This window comes from Gallus gallus, chromosome 4, assembly GCF_016699485.2.
Source record: "Gallus gallus isolate bGalGal1 chromosome 4, bGalGal1.mat.broiler.GRCg7b, whole genome shotgun sequence".
In the NCBI taxonomy this organism is placed as follows: domain Eukaryota; kingdom Metazoa; phylum Chordata; class Aves; order Galliformes; family Phasianidae; genus Gallus; species Gallus gallus.
Window position 1 is genome coordinate 66530575 of NC_052535.1, and position 20004 is coordinate 66550578.

Genomic DNA, 20004 nt, shown 5'->3' on the forward strand with positions numbered 1-20004 from the left:
TAAACAGAATAATACTGAGTTATGCTAGGATGGTTATGCATTCTTTGTTTTTCTGTGTGAACTAATCTGGCATCAGTATTTTCTGTCTTATTGCCTAATATCCTTTACAGAGTGGAGTTTCTACAAACATTTGGGCTAGCAGAAAATATTGCCCTTTTCTCACATTTGTTGTATGGTACTTGCATAAGGAGAAAAGGAAAAGTTATGGGAGTGTGGAGCATTGACTTGAAATTGCATAAGAACAAACAAATTTAATTATGTTTTAGTGCCTCAGATCACTTTGTACCAACAAATTTTAATCTTCGCTACTAAATGCATAGTTCAGCAGAGTAACTGCAATGCTTAGCCACATCTTACCAGAAAGAATTCAACATATAATCTTCTTATGCTCTACTTAAGACCATAGCATGCTCTTTTTTAAATATCTACAAAGTGATTATTTCTTGTAAAAAAATCCCAAGTAGCAAAGTAAATGCCTCACAGGAATAAATGAACAATGGCATTTTTTTTTAACCTTATAGGCCCGATCATAACAAAGATATAGGTGCCTGGGCAGAAAATGTGATGAAGGAGCTGCTTGCATCCATCCTACACTCTGAAGTCCCTGTAGGATCCTCAGGTCTTTCCACCCTCTATTAGAATAGTGCTTGTAGGCATGTACTCTAAGTGCCAAACTACTCCCATGGTCTCATTAAATGCCTTGAGTTCCATGGAAGCAGATTTTTTATCCATTTTATGTATAACTTTTTTTTTTTTTTTTTCCCAGACATATTGTGCTTATTTTAGTTATAATACACGTTAGACTGTGAAGAGGACGGGAAGCAAACAGAACTACATTTCTGGGTCTGCAGGATTCCTTAAACAATAGCTCTGAGAAGTATGGCTTGCTTATGTTGAATACTTTCTCAGCTCTCAGTCTTAGTTGTTATTATGCATTCAATGTCTCTATTCTGTCTTCCAGGCAAAGTGTGCAAAAAAAGGTATTGGATGACCTATATAATTTACAGCAAATGATACGCAATTTGGATGTCAGAGTGAGCAGACCCCAGTTTGTAGGCAGGGTATAGCTATTTTTTTCCCAAATTCAATGTCTTGTCTGATAATATAGCTGAAAGAAAAGTGGTAATTATAATGAAATAAAATAGGCATGAATAACATAAACTAGAAATACAATAAGAATATGTAAAGCAGAAACACTTCACACTGTTTTCATTCTTTAAATTTTTCCCACAGATATAATAAAACATCAGACTTTGGCCATTTGTCTGATTTTGAAAATCTTTCATTTCAAGAAAAAATGAAATGTTTCCATGGAGATCAGCCAGAGATAGCCAAATGACGAACTTCTTGGCTGTACTTTCAGTTTGGTTTCTATGGTTTCCAGACGAGGAGGTGGAAAAAGTGAAGTTGCTGAGGTTCTTTTTCTTTCTTTTCTTTTTCTGCTTTCCTGCATGTAGAAGGTTAGTGTAAACCAAGTGATGAAATCGCTGATCTTTGCCTTCTTGTTCCTTGAAAAACCTTGTATAGGTAATATTTTACAGCTCTACCTTTGCTTTATTTATAGGTGAAAAAACTAACAACTAAGGAGTGTTAAAGAGTAGACATGGCTACTTGACATGTAAAATGGGAAATATATTTTAACCCAGACTGAACATAATAGAGGACATCTCAAAGAAAAACTACTTGAGACCTAAGGCGTTATAAATAACATGCAGCAACTCTGGCTTTCTAACTGAGTTGCGCAGGAACACTAATTATCTTCAGTGCTTTGTCTTTAAACATGTCTAAATAATATAAAATGAAAACAGGAAGCCATGGCTCACCTGTATGTATGAGTGGCTCATAACTGATTTATTGTAAAAAAAAGAAAAAAAGTTGCATTTTATATCTACCAGTACAAACTTTTAAATATTTAGGTTCCTCATTGTCCACACTTCCTTAGATTTTTGAAAATAATTTCCTTGTCAATTTTACAGATTACTTTTCCTTCAATTGTGGAATAATACGTGTTTACAATCCGGTATTCCCATGTACTGCAGGACAACGACTAATATGAATGAAAAATAGCAACTGAGTTATAGAATGTACTGCATTATTACAAATGCATATTTGATTTTCTTGAGGGTGATTTTTGTTCTGCAACACCAGGAAAATGTGATAGCTCAAATTTAATACTTAAGTAATTATGAAATGTCAAGTTGGGAAAATTCCTTCAAAATGTTTTGTTCTCTGCCATTGTTCTCTCTACAGTTTGAAGGAATAAAAACCTGCCATCTCTATTTACAAAGAATCCTTTATGAAGCTTTGTAATTTCTGTTTTGCTTTAATTTTGTGTTCACTTTCTGTTATACTGTGCTTTGAAAGAGATGTATAATTGTTGTTTATGGTAATTCAGAGCTGACATAAAGCTTTTGACCGTGTTTTTTTTATTGCATGTTATAAATGCTCAATTTTATTCCTGAAAGTAAACTAATTTAAGAAATGACCATTCCTTTTCTCCATCTTTCAGGAAAAGTCTGCTTTTAATCCCTCTCTGCGTCACAGAAAGGACTGGACAATCTCTAGTTTTCAAATGTCCTTTAAGGGTAATCCAAAAGTATCCATCTTCAAGGCCATTAAAAATATCTGAGATTTAGAAATTCATTGTGGGAGATATTTGTTAGTCACCTTTCTTTTTCCATTAAAAATAAAAACCTGTGGGTGATTTTTGTGTGTGGGATAACTTAATTCCATTTTTTTTTTTCTCCTGCAATATTTTAGGTGGCATACTTCTAACCCTTAAGATGTGCAATCTGTATGCAGTAACTGCCAGTGCCCTTATTAGGTGAGTGAAGAACTGCTACAGGGGAAAAATGTGGTAAAGCTATATGATGTCAAAAGCTTTCTGAGTCCCAAATCTATCCAATGAGTGTACTGGGAGAGAAACAGCCCTAGTGGAGCACTGATAATGTCCTGAAGACATTATAGTAGCCGTCTGGTAAACATCAACCCAGTAGTTCAGCTTGGCTTGATGTAGCACAGCTGAACAACTTTGGCTGGGGTATACTGAGGAAATCTTTGCAAGGTCTAAGGAAGTGAGATGTAATGCAAGACAGCCCAAAAGATAACAGCTTAACAACACTGAGTAACAGAGTGACAATGGAGATGGACCCTTCCTCCGACCTGTGGCTGCTTGGTGAGGCCCAGCAGGTGGGGAATGTGGCCTATTTGCTCATCAGTCCTAGACACCTGTTGTATTATCCAGCAAACTACAGCTACATTTTGTTAAGTTGTGCATACCCTGCAGGCACAGCAGTAACTTTGTGTGGGAGGGTGGTAGTATCTCATACATGTGAGGGACTATAGAAGGTGTTGGATACAGTTGTAAGTACAAATTATCGGGTTCTTGAAAGATATACTTGCTCTTCTGATAGTGAAATGAAATTAAGAGATTAGATGAAGGCCTGTATGGACTAGAGTGGGGGCAAGGCCATCCTCCTTACTTGTGGTAGTCTCTCTTGAAATCTGCTATGCATTGCCATGAGAGCAAAAATCATCAAGAGGATCAATAAAGCACCAGGAGTCTTAAATGAGGTGTAATTTATTTTTACTTTAAGGAATAACCAAAATATGTTACTGATGTCTACTGGTAATTATCACAAAACAGAGTTTTCAACTCTGTGATCTCTTTGAGTCTTAAATACTGATTTGATTTTTTTTTTTTTTTTAATTGCCTGTATTACATTAGGAAAGAAATTGTTAGCTGCATGCCAAATTGTGTAATAACTTGGATAGAAAATGCTGTCTGTGAAGGAAAATACTTCCTTGGAGGACATAGAGTCTATGCTGTTTAGTGGATTAGGTTTCCTGTGCTTTGACCTGTCACATGTATGAAAAGCAATGCTTCTTTTCCACACTTGCCAGACATGCATCCTGCAGCACCTGTGACCTGCAAGGAAGATGGCTTGCTCTTCATGCTGTAATCTAGTGACTGATGCTGCCACAGAGCTAGGAGGTGGCTGTACTCTGGCTGTGTGCAAATAATCCTGACAGAAGGAGGAGATGCAGATTCCAGTGGAGCAGAAATAGATCTATGGCCACCCTCTGGCTGAAAGTGTGGGTGTTACTTCCCTCCTCTGCACATCTTTCAGTTGAGATAAAATGGTGTACCAAAAATTAACTTAAAAGATCCCTGTCTCCTCAGCTAAATATTTATGCAATAATCCCTATGGCCTAGAAGGGAAGAATACACTAGGGAGCACAAGGCTTTTACCTCTGCTTGAAACCCTGGGCTATCCCAAATTATCTGAACTTTGCAGGTGGAATGGTGGTTTTTACCCTCCCAGGGAAACCATTTTCACCTGGGCTTGTGACTGTGCTCTACCTCTTTTAACATAGCAGAAAGGGCATCTCAGCCTAAATTTTCTTACTGTGCTTTGAGATGCCTGTGGAAATGCCTGTTGTGTTTATGGGTCTGCCAACAGTAAAAGGAAGAAAAGATTCTCATGGTAAGTCTGAAGGTTTGGCTTTCAGACGAAGAATTAGAAGTAAGAGGCAGCAGGTAAAACAGATCTCACATGGACTCCAGCTTAAATTTAAAGACAAGTTGATTTACTTATTTGATTGGGCTTAAAATATCTAACATAATTTTGGGAAAATGATCATGGTCTACTAAGTCAGAAGAGCCCAGAAAGCTGGTAAAATAAAAATGTCATGGTGTGGTGAAGGTTGGCTTTCCTCAAATGATTTTTTTCTTAAACCTGGGAGAGCCTGGACATATGCTGAGGTACTCAGCCTGATTAATGCTACTAGGTATTCACCAGCCTTCACCACAAAATCCCTTCTCAGACAGTAATACCAAATATTCTTGCTTTTCTAATTACTTAAAAATATATATTTGTAGCATGATATAGGAAACAAATGATCTTGGAGGTGGTTATCTGAATCATTTTATTATAAACACTGAACAATTAAATTCAAAGTATTTATAGACATTTGATTGAACGTTTCAAATAAATACAGTTTTTCATTTGATGCTTTCTTTTCAGGAGACTATGTTGAAATATCCTTTGTATCATAAAATTTAATGCTCTGCTTTAGTAGTTTCAAAGCTCAAGTATTTATGCTTATGGATAGACACATGTAGACATAGCAGAAATTCTGTCCCAAGTGATTCTGACACAGCACCTCTTTTCCTTTGGCCATAGCAGGGTTCAGTCATACTTGGTCCCACTTTGCATGAGCCCTCAGAGGTCAGTGCTTCATTTGCATGATTTTAATAACCTGTGCAACCCAGTGAGTTCACACTATGTAGAACTGGAAAGAGATTTGTTGGTGTGAAGATTTCTCACTGCAAGGGCAGAAGGAATTCAGAGGAGGGAGGGGAAAAATATGTTGCATATGTGTGCTGTGTAGGAAGTGTATTTGGGACTAAGGAGATTCCCTGAGAACAGAAAAGGGATAATTCTGAGTAGATGAATTAGCAGAACAGATTTGGAAGCTTGGTCCAGGAAAAATGTTGGAGCTGGGGAGGGAGGGATAGAGTAATATTGCAACAGTATTGGAAGAATCATCCTCACTGGAAAAGAGGTTGTGGGTTTATTATTATTATTATTATTATTATTTTAATTTTTTTAATGACTCCAGATTCTGTTGTGTGCCTCATGTCTGAAAACATAGGCTGATCAAATTGTGTAGCAGGTTGTTATCAAGGTCTCACTGTCCACAATTAGCAACATCCTAAGCTTTTATTTTGGTGGAGATGATGTTCTGATCTGGTTTGTGTTCTGCTTTCAGCAATTGTTACACTTGTTTCTAGGATTTTATCCCATACAAGTTTAAATACAAGTAAACTTGAGCAGAAAATGTATTTTAATTCAATAAATTGTTGATCTATTCTTCAAATATGTTGGGATGTTTTACTAAAGAGTCAACCCCGTGTTGCTGTGCAATACGCAGAATCCTCGCTGAACACATCATAATAGCAGCTGTTAACATTGCGAATTTGAACTCTCCTGGTCCTGTGTACTTACGAGGCTGCATCTTTCCTCCCTGACACTCAGAAAGAAGGAGCTTCTTGCTGCCATCTATTGATAAACCCGCGAAAAGGACAGGCTGAGTCAGGCTGACTTGTTGCAGCTTTCAGCTGCTAATTCTGGTGCAAATTTGTTGGGTAATACTGTTAACACTATTCTTGAGCTTCATTTAAAGAGGTAATGGAGTGTTGTTATCCTTACTAATTGGATAAACAAATGAACTGAATTTGAAGGACGAGTAAGACCTCATCTTAAGCAGATTAAGACTGTAGGTTACGTTCAGACACTCCTGAGGTGCAGAGAAGGTGAAGGCAAGTCAGGCTTTTGACAGAATGGAATTCATAGTAAACTGTCATAAAATAAATGATACAGACATAGAGCTTGTGAAGCAATGGTTGTTATACAGTTTGAGAGAAGATTGTGAAGGCTCAGCTGGAGCAAATGAGGAGTATTTTATGTAAGATACATGGACCAGTCAGGCTCAATGCTGAGCAAGTAACAAGCACCAATTTGTGAATGCACTTCTCCCATGAGCTTACACGGGGCTTGTAGAGTCATTCCAGGGTCTGAGGTGTCCCTGACCGTTATTTTGGTGCACAGAGTGTCTCTAGAAAGTGGGAGGGACCATGGGACCAGAGGTATTTAATATTATATACGCACACCAATAGATAGGGTAACTAGGTCAAAGGACTCCTATCACTTAAGAATGTGCACGCTTCATTTTCTCTGCAAATGCTTCTGTGAATTGTTAGGATTTATTTCCTTGAATTGATGTCAAATTTATTTTTCTTCTTCTTATAGCTTTGTTTCATTCAATGACTTCATACACAGAAATATACTGGTTGCAGGAGGATTTTGACACTTTTTTCCTTATATTTCAGGGACTGTCTTAAATCTGTTGTCTCCTTTGTGTTAGGAATAACCAACAGAACTTTTGAACCTTATAATATTTTCTATGAAGACTGTTCTGTGAAAGATATTTAAATAGGAGAGGTGGATTTCTTGCTATTAAGTTAATATCCATGTGAAAATACTAGAACTTTCAAGATGATAATATAGAATCACTAACAGGTAAAATTATAGCTTAAAAAAGTACCTAAAAGGAGCAGTCTGTGTAGTTCAGCCAAGTACAGTTATCTCTCCAGCAGATATTTTTAGTTTTTTTTTTTTTTAATTAAAAGTAATTAAAATATCCTCGGTAACTGCAGTGTACATCTGGTGAAGGAGAATTTTAATGTCATTTTAATTCCTGTGCAGATCATTAGGGTAGAGATATACTGGCTATTGCACAGATTGTTATCATATTCTATTTATTATCAACAGAGAATTCACATAGGAAAAAGGTTCTTCTTCAAAAATAATCTACAGTTTATTTCTACTAAATTATAGTTAATAAAAGCATTAGCATCTCTGGTTTCCTGATTTTCAGCAGCATAATATGATCCCTCAGAGTCTTTGATCATCTCAGCAGGTGAATCTTGTCCTGTTACCTATATATACCTATATATATATATACCTATATACCTATATATACACCTATATATATATATACAGTGACAACTGCTGGAAAAGTAAAGCTGGGGGCCTGTTGACTTCTTAAGCATCACCACAGGTGTCTCCAGCCAACAAGAGAATAGAGGTTGTGGCTCACCCACATGGTGGATGCTACATCTTCACTCGCTACCACTATCTGAAAGGAGGTGTGTCAAGGTGTGTCATAAGTCTCTTTTCCCAAGTAATGAAGCCATTACCTCTCATCCTATCACTAAGTTTTCCAGGGGATGCTTGGGGCAGATATTAGGAAAAAATTACTTCTCAGGGAGAATGGTGAGGTATTGGAATAGATCTCCCAGAAAAGTGATGGAGTCACCATCTCTGGAGGTGTTCAAGAAATGTGCATATGTGACACTGAAGGACGTGGTCTAGTGGGCATAGTGGTGGTGGGCCAATGGTTAGACTAGAGGTTCTTAGAGGCCTTTTCCAACCTTGATGATTCTATAACTCTATGATTGTCTCTCCCTTGCACCTGGGAGATCAAAGATAAGGGTATGGATGCAGCCTAATTTTTTGACTTGAGCTTTCATTTAAAAAAAAAAAAAAGTTCTTTTGTGAATTTGGAAAGACATGGACTTCTCAGGTTGTGGCTGCCTCAGTGGACCCCTCAGGTGCTCATTTGCTGGCTGCTCTCACACTTGCAATTGCCACCCACAAACTCTTGCTGCTGCTGACTTGGCCTACTCTCTTGCACCAAACCTGGAGTTGAGGCACAAAATGTCCTGTGCTAGGCTGCATCTAACCAGGTAAAAAGAGCAAAGTACTGCTGAGGTATCCTTTCTTCATGGCTTTTTCAGCCCAGACAGCATTAAGTCATCCTTGACCACCTGCCTCCCATTCTCTGATCACAATGTCACCTCTCCCATCTGGCCTCAGAAATTTTCATAGCTCCTCATTCAAGTGGAGCATTCATTTCAGTTGAGCCCATTTGATTCTAACCAGGCAAAGCAAGTGGGCAGTTGTTCAGTAATGGAGGGAGGAGAGATCAGTTTTCAAGATTCAGATTTTTAAGAATGCTCCTCTTCATGGATCTTTTCATTTTGAACTCCACTAACCTCCTTCCTGAACATTAAATTTTCCTGGAAAAATGGGAGGAATAATGGAAGTGGGGAAGAAATGAATGTGTGAAATGTGCTGTAGGGGATGTGAGTGACCACTGAAAACACTGGGAAATCCTTTGTCAAGTGCAACACTATGGGAAGATTTTGCTGGGAGAGATCCAAGACTCAAGGAGAGGGTAGTACAATAAGAATGCTTTTTATTTTTTTTTTCTTTTTCTTTTTTCTGCATGGCACATCTTGCACTGACGATCTACATCTCAGTTTGAGGAGCAATGTCAAGACTACAATGTGTGATGCCGGCACTAAATGTTCTTGCTAATGTTTACATTCCCTCCTCATTTGGTATTGATGAGGTCACTGAAGTAACTCATTGTTCAGTTCTGAAGTCCATAATTTACAAAATAAAAAGTATTGGAAAGGATTCAGTGCAGAAACAATGAAAGGGTGAAAAGTAGGCCTTCAGTATGTTACTGAAGCAGGTCAGGCTATTTAAATTATCAGAGCAAAATTTAAGGGTTGAGCAGTCTATCTGTAACAGTGAGAACAAACTTTGATAAGAGATATCCAGTATCTGACTCATGAAGGTAGAAATATTCTGACTTGAAATAAGCGAATATCCTTATATAAAAAGTAGCTATCTATTACAACAGATTGTCAGAGAGTAGACTAGGTTTCTCAGCTCTAAAAGGTCTGTAATATCACTGAAACTTTTCTAAACAAGTTAGGTTTTTTCTGTCATCACTTTATTTTTTTTTTAACTATTAATATTTAATATTACCACTTATCAGTTTGTATTGTTAGGTCGATTCTAAATGGTTAAACAGTACTTTTGCACATAGATGCTTGTTTTTTTTTTTTTTAAGATATATGGTAGAAAACAGTATTTCTGGTGCACAGGATCAAGTGAAGTTGTATAGCCCTACTGTTCTCTGTCTGCTGAATTTAAAGAAACTTCTTGTGGCTTTCTCTTTCATTTTATATATATATATATATATACACACACACACACACACACACATATATATATGTGTATATATGTATATATATACATACGTGTGTATATATACATATATATACACATATATATTATGTTAAGCACTATATGGCTCTACCAAAGAAGAATCAAATTACCGGAATCTGAGTTCTACAGTATTAAGGATGTTACATATAAACTAACCAGAGGTGTTTTATATCATAGCAGTAGTATTTGACACTGCTGTTGTCGTTCATTTAGTCTTCATTTATCTTTACAGTTTCTAAGTAGCTCGCACATACTAATGATTTTATCTTGCATAACCTGTAACACATGAAGGGGATGATCAGCAATGTGTGACAGACTATTCCAGATGAGACAACTTGATGTCTTATGACTTTTATCTGAAATCAGTGCAGGAAGTAGAGGGCAGATCATAAAAATGTACATTCAGTGCTGCTAATGCAGTGAAGGTGTAATTACTTTCACCTTTGAAGTGTTCTTAATCCATCTTTTTCTTAGGAAACTCTTCTAATAATCAGAATGAAGAGGCTTTTCTTCCTCTCTCCCTTTTGCAGTGCCCGTAAGATGGAATGGGGAGCAGGCAAATGACATTTCATTTTGCTCTGAACAAAATAAATTATTGTTCTCCCTCTTAGAGATAATGTCAAACTCTTGAAACTATGAATCATAGTACCACACTTTGTACATCTGTTTATTCAAAAATAAACTTGTTTGAAACCAGGATGTCAAGGAATGCAAAATCTACAGAAGTTCCTTCCAAAATCATTTGAGTTCCTTTAGAAAGTGTACACTTGTATTTACAGCTAAGAGTGTGGACTCCCTTTTTTGTTCCATTAGAAGAAGGCAGATTATATATTAATTTACTGAATTAGCTGGCTTTCTCAGTGAAATAAAATTATCAAAATCTAAACACATGAGCAACTGCCCTTCAGTAGTTACATCCATGAAATGAATTGGAAAATTACTAACAGTAGAGTGTAAAGAAAATACCAAGATAAAAACAGGAATTTTATGAACAAAATAATCACTTTTGGTACATTGTTGAAATCTACTGATTATATACTTCTAGGAAATAACACGTTATGTATTTAAGATTGACTTCCTGGTTACTGTTTACTGTGTATACAGAATATGAAAGAATGAATGTTGTCAAACGTGACAACCAAAAGAAAAGAGTTCAACTCAGCAAAGCACATTATGCTACATCATTATTTAAGTAGGAGAGTTTATTGCTTAATTTGTGTGTGCACGCAGGCATGGCTCTTGCTCCAAATCAAATATGTAGAGTGAAGTAAGTGATGTACATGTCATGGAGAGTATGTCTGATTTATTTTAAGGTTAGTAATAAGCTATTCATAGACCACAATCATTGGCGTGGATTCATGTGAATGGTACTAAAACATTTTTGTCATAGAAGTGGATACTTTTAGATTTCGCATTTCATTGTTTGTGGCCAGTTTAAAATTGAGGTAAAGTCTGTTTCCTGAATGAATGAAGTTGTTAATCCATTGTTCAACTCCAGCTCCTGACACTTTTTTTTTAAATGAAGTATTTCCTATGTGAACCAAAAAGCTGATTGATTTATATGATTAACTACCTCCTTGTAAGAAAAAATGAAGCATTGACCTACAACTAATTTGTTGTTTCTATATTTTTTATATATCTTTCATGAGCTGTTTTCTGTTCAGCTTAGAGGTTCGATGTTTTGCTTTCTCCAAATGCCAGTGCTTAGTGCTAGGTCAGGTAGCCTTATATGCCATGTAAGTATCACATTAGAAACAAATGTTTGCTGTGGAATAACAATGCCATGAAGGTACAAATATGAGTGGCTCAGATAAGAGTCACTGGCATTTGTACCTGATGAGTGTTTAGCAACTAAACAACTTGCCTTCTCATCGCATATTATGATTTTTCAATAAACTTTTGTCACAAACTACTTCATAATAGGCCCTATAGCTGAAGTTTTTCTACATAATAATACGTCTTTTCACTGCTACTTTATCTTAGAAAATAGAAATAAGGTGAAGTACAAAAAACTGAATACAGCAATTTTAGGCAGCCAAATAATTCACTACTGAGGATAATACAAAGGTTTTTATAACTTTTTTTTTTTACAACTGCTTACACTGATAGTTTCCTTGACAGAATATCATTTCTTTATAAGTGAATGTCAGATACGTCTCAATAAAATCAAAGTTGATATGACTGTCACACAGGACTCATTAAGTGCTCTGAAAGTCTGAGAGAAAATGAAGAGAATTGCTCTTTATATCCTTTCTGATTATAAAGATTAACTTTATTCATACTTTTCTTCATCTCTTACAGTCATGCTTACAGTAAGATGATGTGTGTTGCATAGATTAGCAAAACATCAGTATCAGAGGCTTTGCTGGTGAGTTTTAGGTAAAACATGCACATTGTTCTGTGTTGTTGGTATCCTATCTAGTCATGAAATACTGAGGTGAAATGATCTCTGATGCTGAATTAGGCCGCTCTTGTTTTGATCCGGGAGACGCTGTTGCTTTTTGGTATTTTTTTTCTGAATCTCACAAAAACAGATCTTTCTTGTAGGGTTGGGTCTGAAGTAGCCCAAGAGCTGTGAGTGCATTTGTGGTGACACTCCTGGGCATGGGCTGGTTTCCCAGACTTTTCTGGGTTATTGGCTTGGCCCTTAGAAAAGATTTGAATGTTTAAAGGGCTGACTAAAAGATACGTGAAAATGAAATAGGGAAAGAGAGGTGACACTGGGTAACAATCCATTTCATTAAATCCATTAAATGAGTTGAGCCGTATTTTAAGTATTTAAATATTATATAATTTATATATATAATTTAAATAAATGTAAAGGATGGGAAGCAAATGATTAATGCAAGGGTCCATATAGTAAATGCTAAATGTGTAGATGGCTAATGAATTTGTTCAGAGGAATAATCAACTAATAATATAATTCATTACTTGAAGGCTGCCCAAAGGTTCTCTAATTCATCTGGGGAATAACAGAGCCTGCAACAGATCTGTAACCATTATTAAACATTGATTATAACTAATAATACAGAGAGGAAAAATATTCAATAACTTATGCTACGCTGATGTAGGCCATCATACATGCTGTGATAGGTAGATTACCAGTTGCAGTAAAAAAAAATTCTGAGGCAGTAATTATTATTATTAGGCATTTTTAAACTTATTGGTTTTGACAGCATTTACATAGGTCTTCTAAAAGATAACACCAATAATAACAAAAAGATAAAAACAATAAGACTGTATTTGTTATTCTAAACTACATTCTTCCAGCTACAAACACACGTGGTTATTTAAAAAATAACTAGTTAATGTTTAAAAACAAAGAAACAAAAATCAACAACACAAAAACCTGCAATGTTCAGTAATGATTGTGACCTGAGCACGAAGAAAAATTGTTGCTGAGAATGTTATCCTAACCTCCAATGGGACTTCAAGACAGAAAATATTCCCTTCTTTTCTGCTCCTACCTCCATCAAAATCCAGCTAGAAATCTTCAGTCTCAAAGACCCCGATTTCTTCATGTGAGTATAATTCACTGTTTCAGGAGTAGTATTGAATGTAGAATACTGCTCAAGTTTTTGAAACCTTGGAAAGAAGGCAAAGTATTTTATAAAGACCTTTATTTTGCTACGGCTTCTATGAAGTAAGCGTAGAATTTACTGTTAGTAGTATTTCAGTTTGAAATCTGCAATTTATGAACTCTATTTTCCTCTTTTTCGAGGATCAACAGCTAAAAATATAGTGCATTCAGCACGTATTTCATGATTGGAGTTCTGAGTAGAGTAGATCAGTAAGCAGAACTGAATCCCTTATTTCACTCTCCAACTTCAGCTTATTGCCTGAAAAGATATGGAGAAATTCATGTATTTGTTTGTTTTCTTTTGTCTTAAAAATTTGGCTGGATGATAAAAGACTGAGTTATTTGCATGGTGTACTTCCTTGTATGCCCAGGGTCACAGTGATTAGCTACCCAAACCTCAAGGTATGATTTCCTTAGATTTGGCTGGCAAGGGCTTTGTGTTGGATCTAAAGGGAGTGGATCATCTGTAGATGACTTTTGGATGCTTCATAGTTTTTTGATTTAGACATTAGTCTTTATTTGTTGCCCCCAAAATCTCATTATTAAACTGAGAAAAGAAAAACTAAGTCAAGTGTTAGGGCTCTGTATAGGTGTGTCTGCAGGAAATTACAATGGTCCATGACAGTATATATCTGTGTTTTGAAAACATACTCATCCCTGAAGCTCTAGGTTTACTTGTACTCCCTGTGAAAGTCATAAAGAAATGATGATTTTGTATGTCTCATTGTTCAGTGTTCTATACATCAGCAGTAATTTGAACACCAGACTCAGTATAGATAATGTAGTAGCTTCAGCTTGCTCAAGCTTTGTGAACTTCATATGAAATTGGGAATTTTCTCTCTTTTGTTTATTCATTTAATTAGTTAGCTGTTCTTTACTCTTATTTTGTTACTTCGTTACTTTCCATACTTACATAGACAGCTAGGCTGACATTGTTATTGGTAAGAAAATTTGCTGTTTGTGGGCGTTCATTCCAATATACTTGTTGTATTCTTAGGTAGGCAAAGAGCTCTCTGAGATTTCCTGAAACAAATTCATTTCGTTTCTTGACATCTTGTAGAAGAAATAATACTGAACCATCTTTGATCCTAAGAGTTCAGGTTTTACGTAGCTGATGAGCGTGTGTGGGAAGGCACTGAGGAAATATTTATTGCCTGAGAGATGAGAAAATGCAGCAGAACCTGTCATCTGATGCAAGAGTACAGAACATGAATCATGCTTCTCTTTTTTTCTTTTTCTTCCTTCTTAAATCTAGTAAAAAGAGAAACTATATAGACTTGTTAGTTTTGTAAAAATTGCTACAGCTTGAAGAATGTGTGAAAACACTCCAAGAGTATTTATGTATTCTATTTAACACAGGATAGAAAATTATCAGAATAATATCACATCACATACTGCTTGATGTGCTTTCAAATGTTCAAAAAAATTCAAAAAATGTGCTTGCCATCTTAAAATATATAAAAATACATCCTTTCTCCTTGTTTCCACTATTCACTGAAGCCTGTTAAAGTTATATATATTTTTTTCTTTTGAAGATGATATTTGATGTACTAAACTATGCTCCTGATCTTCAAATGATGTGATTAAGTGTTTTGTAAAAGTAAGTCTGCCAAGTATACAAGCTACTTTACCTCACATGCTTGAATCAAGTACATTTCAGTTTAGGTATGGCCAGGGGTAACTTCTTGACTACATAAACTCTAATTGACTGATACATGTGCATATTCCTTGATCACTGATCAAGAGTAGCTAATCATCAAAAACAAACTCCTACTTAATTTGAGTCTGAGAGTCTAAAATATTTGTGATGGCAGCCCTCTGCTGTGTGTGTACTGCCTGCAAGGCTGATGGAAGAATGCTGCCATGGGGTTCTGTTACCGGAACTGTTCTGGTAATGTTTAAACCAGGAATCTGTTACAGTCCTGATGCAACAGCCATAGCAACATGCACCTGGTTCTTGGGCTCGTTGCTCAGTAATGCTGACTGTGCTAAACCGACTTACTTATAAGGAAACCACATCTTTGGCAAAATGGTCACTGCTGTGAAACTGACGGATGCTGGGGAGATCAGAAATTCACTGTTCTGAGCTCCTTTAGAAGTTTACCCTGTATTCTTTATGATCAGATTTAGTTTTAAAGAAAATGTTAGAAATCTACCCAGCTGGGTAGACAAGGGGAGAGCAGTGGATGTTGTGTACCTTGACTTCAGAAAGGCTTTTGATGCTGCCTCCCATAACGTCCTCATGGGTAAGCTTAGGAAGTGTGGGATAGATGAGTGGACAGTAAGATGGACTGAGAACTGGCTGATTAGCAGAGCTCAGGGAGCTGTGATCAGTGATGCAGTCTAGTTGGAGGCCTGCATTGGTGTACCCCTGGGGTTGGTGCTAGGTGCAGTCTTGTTTAACTTCTTCAGTGATGACCTGGATGAAGGGAAAGAGTCCACCCTCAGCAGGTTTACTGATGATCCAAAGCTGGGAGGAGTGGCTGACAAAACAGAAGGTATGCTGCCATTCAACGTGATTTGTTTGGTCTGGAGAGTTGGGCAGAGAGAAAACTTATGAGGCGATACAAGGGCAAGTGCAGAATCCTACACTAAGCAAGAATTAACTGCATGCATCAGTGCAGGTTAGGGGCTGAGCTTCTGGAAAGGAGTTCTGCAGAGAAGGACCTGGTTGTTCTGGTGGACAGCAGGTTAGCCATGAGCCAGCAGTGTTTCCTGGTAGCCAAGAAGGCCAATGGTATCCTGAGATGCATTAAAAAGAGCATGGCCAGCAGGTGGTGGGAGGTCATCCTTCTCCTCTACTCTGCCCTGGTGAGGCCACATCTGGAGTACTGCATCCAGTTCTGGACTCTCTAGTTCAAAGCAGACAGGGAACTTCTAGAGAGAGTCCGTCGGAGAGCTATGAAGATGAATAGGGTCCTAGAGCCATTTGCCTCATAAGGAAAGGCTGAGATATTTGGGGCTAGTGAATGTGATGCCCAGTAATAGGACAAGGGGCAACGGGGGCAAACTGGAACATGGGAAGTTTCATACAAACCTGAGGAAAAACTTTAATTTGAGAGCAACAGAACACTCTAATGAGCTGATCAGAGAGGTTGTGGATCTCCTGGAAATATTCAAGACACACCTGGATGCTTTCTTGTGTAACCTGTTGTAGGAAACCTGTTTTAGCAGAGGTGTTGGACTGGATGAGCTCCAGAGATCCTTTCCAATCCCTGCTATTCTGTGATTCTGTGAATTTTCTACTTCTCTGCTTTCAAGCACCATAAGAGAAATCCAGATTTAAAATACATTAAACTAACATCATGGATCTGACTGAATTTGGGAAATGTGAAGGTAAGATTCAATCAAACAATTCTCATTTTTGTGTTGATATTCTTACCTTGTTTAGTGTGCAATATTTCCCTCTCTCTAGGGGCATAACAGCAACTTCTAATGAGATGAAGACTGTTTCAGTCTTGACAGTAAATTGTTTCTTACTCAGTTTATGCATCCTTGAGATGTTTCCTTTCAAGTAAAATAGTTATAGAGTGGGGAGAAAAAAAAAAACACCAAAAAACACCAAACAAATGTACATAAAACAAGGACTCTGCCTGACAAAGGCCTGTGCAATGTAGCACAGTTACATTATTTTTGTATCTTGCCATGCTGAGTGCTGTAAACTGGGATGAGGTAGTGTGATAGTGCAAGTCCTAAAAAATTCATCTGTTTCAAGGGCAGGAAATTATAACTCTTGGACATCATTAACCAGTAAACAGCCACACCCGCTCAGTATTTTAATCACCACTGAATAGTTTGCAACATCTTACAACAGCCATTATAGCATGCTGGGATTAAAACACTTCTTGTTGCTGACTGAGCAATTGTACAGCTGTCTGACTGTACATGGACCAGTAATGTAGCTGGGGCACAGCTGTGGTGAAGTAAGTCATGCAAAAAATATAGACTTTTAAGGTTAGTTTGGTTTGTGATTGAGTGAGGAGTATGTTTTCAGGAAGATGGAGATTTTTATTAATGTGCTAGTAATATAGTACTAGAGTTCATGAAAGACCTATAAAGTTTTTCTGTGATTAATGTTTTTAATCAGTTTTGAATGTTGATGTGTAATACTACTGGAAAGAGCAAATTTAGGGGTGTCTTGTATTGTTTCATCCATAGAACAGCTGAAAACTGTGTGTGCTGGGTACCAAATTCTACCGAAGATATCTGTGTGCTACTGCTTGGTGAGGCAATTTGCACTGAGATTAGCATGCATGGCTGAGAGGAGAATTGGTGCTGTTGCAAGTGAACAGTGGGGACAAATTGAATGGTGGAAAGCAAGGATTTTTAGCCTGAGGCTTATTCTAAAGAAAAAAGGATCCAACTGTTTCTTAATAGAATTTTGTAATAGAAAATTATACAGTCCACCCTAAATAACTTTGTATTTTCTAAAGCATGTAATAGTTTTGTTAATTTTAATATTTTCCTAGGATTTTATCTGAATAAACTGGTATGTTATTTTTAATCTCTTAGATCTATTACATCAACTTAGTAACTAACTCACGATTCTGTCAGGGAATGTGTGGAAATAAATCCAGATTTTGGAACAGAGGGATGCTCCCGCTAATTTCAGAAACAACTTGGAGATCTTAAACCTAAACAAGGTCATTTAGTTTTTTACATTTTTGTATCTCATTTGGATGCTAAAAATTGTTGCAGATGATCTAAAAGGAATAGAAATACAAGGAAGTCTGGATGATACACGAGGAGGATACACCCACCATGCTGAGGATGGCCTGCCAGTGAAATCTGGTTGAAAGCAGAAAAGTGCCTTGGAGGAGTCTAAACAGGTGATAAAAGAAATATTTTTTTAATGTGGAGAAATAATTTGTTTTCAGCTTATCTACAGATGAAGAACTCCTGAAACTTAAAAGCTTTTATTTTATATATATATAGACGTATATATGTATTTATATATATAAACACATACATACACATATTTTATTTATAATACCTGTAGATAAGCCTCTGTGGACATTAGCTCAGAAAGCTAATCAGGTTAACTACCTTGAACTACTTAATGCTGGTCCAATTAGAGTAGTTACCAATGTTTTTGCTTATACTTTGAGATGTTAAAGGGCTTTGTTTTAACATCTATATATACATATATATTTTTCCCAGTAGTAACTGCTTCCACGTCAGAAAGCTGTAAGAGGAAAACACTGTGCATACAAATTCTGAGGTGCCAAGTAGCTCCAGAAAACTGTGCTCCTCAAATACTTCTGTAGCTCCCATGGTTGGTTGCTCCTAGCTGTACCAACATAAAATTGAAGTGTCTTTCACAAATAGAGCAAAAAGTTACCAGAAAGGTTGAACTGGGTGCAGTGCCAGTGAGCAAAGAAGAAAGGAAAACTTAAAGAAGGTGAAGAAAGAGGAAGAAATTAATATTAGGGTGCAATCAAAGAGTAGCTTCAGGGTTGGAATACATCTTAGCAATTTGCTTCGAGGTTTGGATTTCATAGAATCATAGAGTTGTTTGGACTGAAAGGGACCTTTAAAATCATCTAGTTCCAATCCCTCTGCTATAGGCAGGGACACCTCCCACTGGACCAGTTGCTCAAAGCCCCATCCAGCCTGGTCTTGAACACTTCCACAGTGAGGGCACCAGCAACCTCTCTGGGCAGTGTCTCACCACCCTCACAGTAAAGAATTTCTTTCAGATATCTAGTCTAAATCTACTCTCTTCCAGTTAAAAGCCATTTTCCCTCATTCTGTTGGTACATGCCCCTCTAAAAAGTTCTTCCCCAGCCTTCCTGTAGGCCACCTTCAGGAACTGGAAGGCCGCTATAAGGTCCCCCCAGAGCCCTCTCTTCTCCAACCTGAAGAAACCCAACTCTCTCAGCCTATCCTCTTAGGGGAGGTGCTCCAGCCCTCTGATTAACTTTGTGTCCCTCCTCTGGACCCGCTCACATCCCTTGGCCTACTCATCACACTTCTCTTGATGTGAACCAGGGTACAGTTGGCCTTCTAGGCTGCAAGCACACATTGCTGGCTCATTTGAGTCTTTCATCAACTGACACCCTCCAATCTATCTCCTCAGGGCTGTTCTCGGGTCATTCTCTGTCCAGTTTGTGTCTGCACTTGGGATAAAGCAGTTAGGATTTCTGCAGTTTGATTTCTCATCAGTAATGTATGATCCCCCATTCGTGTTGAAAACCAGAGGTTCGAAAAGAGCTCTTTTTCCTCTGTCTGCTCAGGCACCTGTTGTTGTTCTTGTGGCTTCTGAGTGCAGCTGGGAAATACTCCTGCTCTGTGAGATACTGAGCACAGGATTGTGGCTCTTGTTATCCAAGCCTGCTCAAAAAGAAAAACAAGCAAGTTGTCAGAGACACCTTTCCCTTTTTCTTTCTTTCTTTCTTTCTTTTTCTTTTTTTTTAAATTAGTTATTATTAGCTACTGTAATTATTACAATTACCTCTAATAATCATCAGTAGTCTTCTGACTAGAACAAAGAAAATCCTTCTTGGGCTTTCACACAGAGAATGGCTTAGTAGAACAGATTTGATCAATTTGTCTCTACTTCCTTGTCTTAACAAAGCACTGTGCTTAGTTAAGCAGTGTTTATAGAAGGCTGGGATCCTGGGATGAATGCAGCCAAATAGATGTTGAAGATATTTCAGAAGGAGAGAAGTACTTCTACTTTGAATGGGTGGTGTTCTTTACTGTGTTCATCAGGAAGATGAGTGGGACAAATAATAGCACAATAAGAAGACAGCTTTGAGAAGAGTGGCAAGG

The 20004-nt window shown here is 37.2% G+C and overlaps 1 long non-coding RNA gene across 2 annotated transcripts in view; it reads left to right on the forward strand.

The window, feature by feature from the left end:
* The first annotated feature begins 1382 nt into the window (after positions 1-1382).
* LOC124417971 overlaps positions 1383-20004 on the forward strand; it is a 48235-nt gene continuing 29613 nt past the window's right edge. For both annotated transcript variants that reach the window (XR_006939287.1, XR_006939286.1), the window contains exons 1-3: positions 1383-1527; positions 2761-2824; positions 17929-18059. This is a non-coding gene — a long non-coding RNA (uncharacterized LOC124417971). The remainder of the gene's footprint in view (positions 1528-2760; positions 2825-17928; positions 18060-20004) is intronic.